The sequence below is a fragment of the Ovis aries genome, chromosome 25 (genome assembly GCF_016772045.2).
Source record: "Ovis aries strain OAR_USU_Benz2616 breed Rambouillet chromosome 25, ARS-UI_Ramb_v3.0, whole genome shotgun sequence".
Lineage (NCBI taxonomy): Eukaryota > Metazoa > Chordata > Mammalia > Artiodactyla > Bovidae > Ovis > Ovis aries.
In genome coordinates this window covers 15,850,012-15,853,043 of record NC_056078.1, presented here as the reverse complement: position 1 = coordinate 15,853,043, position 3,032 = coordinate 15,850,012, and the positions used below count along the sequence as shown (strand labels likewise).

Here is a 3,032-nt window from a genome sequence, read left to right as displayed (position 1 = left end):
CAGGGCTGATCTCCTTCAGAATGGACTGGTTGGATCTCCTTGCAGTCCAAGGGACTCTCAAGAGTCTTCTCCAACACCACAGTTCAAAAGCATCAATTCTTCGGTGCTCAGCTTTCTTCACAGTCCAACTCTCACATCCATACATGACTACTGGAAAAACCATAGCCTGGACTAGACGGATCTTTGTTGGCAAAGTAATGTCTCTGCTTTTGAATATGCTATCTAGGTTGGTCATAACTTTCCTTCCAAGGAGTAAGCGTCTTTTAATTTCATGGCTGCAATCACCATCTGCAGTGATTTTGGAGCCCAAAAAAATGAAGCCTGACACTGTTTCCTCTGTTTCCCCATCTATTTGCCATGAAGTGATGGAACTAGATGCTATGATCTTCGTTTTCTGAATGTTGAGCTTTAAGCCAACTTTTTCACTCTCCTCTTTCACTTTCATCAAGAGGCTTTTTAGTTCCTCTTCACTTTCTGCCATAAGGGTGGTGTCATCTGCATACCTGAGGTTATTGATATTTCTCCCAGCAATCTTGATTCCAGCTTGTGCTTCTTCCAGCCCAGTGTTTCTCATGATGTATTCTGCATAGAAGTTAAATAAGCAGGGTGACAATATACAGCCTTAACATACTCCTTTTCCTATTTGGAACCAGTCTGTTGTTCCATGTCCAGTTCTAACTGTTGCTTCTTAACCGGCATATAGGTTTCTCAAGAGGCAGTTCAGGTGGTCTGGTACTCCCATCTCTTTCAAAAGTTTCCACAGTTTATTGTGATCCACACAGTCAAAGGCTTTGGCATAGTCAATAAAGCAGAAGTAGATGTTTTTCTGGAACTCTCTTGCTTTTTCGATGATCCAGCGGATACTGGCAATTTGTTCTCTGGTTCCTCTGCCTTTTCTAAAACCACCTTGAACATCTGGAAGTTCACGGTTCACTTATTGCTGAAGCCTGGCTAGGAGAATTTTGAGCATTACTTTACTAGCGTGTGAGATGAGTGCAATTGTGCGGTAGTTTGAGCATTCTTTGGCATTGCCTTTCTTTGGGATTGGAATGAAAACTGACCTTTTCCAGTCCTGTGGCCTGACTAGTGTCAATGGAGATTAAAAACCTGCTTGCATAATTCTTGATTTTTAAAAAATAAATATAGTAAATAATATATAACAATAAAAAATATTATTGGAAGCTTTGTAAAATATACAAAAAAGATATGATATAGTGTTAAAAAAGCACAACACCAAATTATATATCAGCTGTGATCCTATATGCACACCAGTGTGACAATCTATACAGTGTAGAAGTCTACACAAGTATGGATGCAAATGTCAATATCAAGGCCTACATGGAGAAGGGTGTAGACACAGAAATAAGCCCAGAAAAAACACTGATACTAATAAGCATTTTCTGTTTCATTATACTATTGTTGTTGCTGTTCAGTCTCTAAGTTGTGTCCAAATATTTGAGGCCGTATGGACTGCAGCAAGACAGGCTTCTCTGTCCTCCACTGTCTCCTGGAGTTTGTTCAAATTCATGTCCATTGAGTTCACATACTGCTGAAGCCTAGCTTGTAGGATTTTGAGCATTATCTTGCTACCATGTGAAATGAGTGCAATTGTATAATAGTTTGAACGTTCTTTGACATTGCCCTTCTTTGGGATTGCAACAAAAACTGACCTATTCCAGTTCTACGTGAAAAAAAAAAATAATTACCAAATTTCTTCCAAAGCAGAAATTAAAGCATATTATAAAACTATAGTGATAGGCTTCGCAGAGAGTCGCCAGTTTGTTGCTTCAATAGTGCTTGAACTGAACCGGCTGCTCATCCCCCCGCACCTGCTGGCCACTCAGAGCCAGCCCTCCTCACCACCTGACAGGGCCCTCCGACCGCCCAAGGTCCCTGCCGCCACGCCGCCGCCGCCGGTCACCGCTGCCTCTTGTCAGCCACCCGCCGTGACGACTGCACCCTCCTTGCAGGTGCCCTAGAACTACCGCCAGTACTTGGAGGCCTCCATCAACGGCCAGATCAACCTGGAGCTCTACACCTCCTACGCCTACCTGCCCATGTCATACTATTTTGACCACAATGATGTGGCTTTGAAGAACTTTGCCAAATACTTTCTTCACCAATCTCATGAGGAGAGGGAACATACTGAGAAACCGATGAAGCTGCAGAACCAACAAGGTGGCCGAATCTTCCTTCAGGATATCAAGAAGCCAGACCACGATGACAGGGAGAATGGGCTGAATGCAAGGGAATGTGCGCTGTGCTTGGAAAGAAGTGTGGATCAGTCACTACTGGAACTGAGCACGCTGGCCACTGAAAAAAATGACCCCTATCTGTGTCACTTCACTGAGACTCAGTACCTAAATGAGCAGGTAGAAGCCATCAAAGAACTGGGTAACCACATAATCGCATTGTGCAAGCTGTGGGCCCCTGGATCTGGCCAAGCAGAGTACCGCTTTGACAAGCACACCCTCGGACACGGTGAGAACTAAGCCTCAGGCTGCCTTCCCACAGCCACAGGGGTGACTTTCCTGGGCACCAAGGCGGTACATGCATATTTAGGTTACCTTCACCTTTCTATAAGTTATACTGAAACAACTACTTAACTTCTTTCTTTAGCACCATTCCTTCAAACAAAGTAATTTGGTACCCCCCCCAAAAAAAATAAATAAACAATAAAACTATCGTGATTAAAAATATATAGCGCTGACACATGAATAGATTGAGAGACCAATGAAAAAGAATAGAAAGTCTAGAAGAGACCTAAGAACACATGGGAATTTAGTATGTGATAAATTTAATATATCTTAAAGAGCAATATCGCAAATCCATAGAGAAAAGATAGGTTACTCAGTTAAAGACTTTAGGATAGCTGCATGGCCATCTAAAAAGAAAGTTGGATCCCATACCTCACACCTTACACCCAGAAAAATTCAAAGAGGTATGAAAATTTGAATATAAAAAAGAATAGTGTGTTACAAGTGATGTAAGAAACCATGAGAGAACTGTTTAATAATCTCGGAGTGCAGATA

General features: G+C 42.2%; 1 pseudogene; it reads left to right on the top strand.

Annotated features, from left to right (window-relative positions):
- The first annotated feature begins 1,308 nt into the window (after positions 1 to 1,308).
- On the top strand, positions 1,309 to 2,615 carry LOC101121063 (ferritin heavy chain-like; annotated as a pseudogene).
- Positions 2,616 to 3,032: the final 417 nt, after the last annotated feature.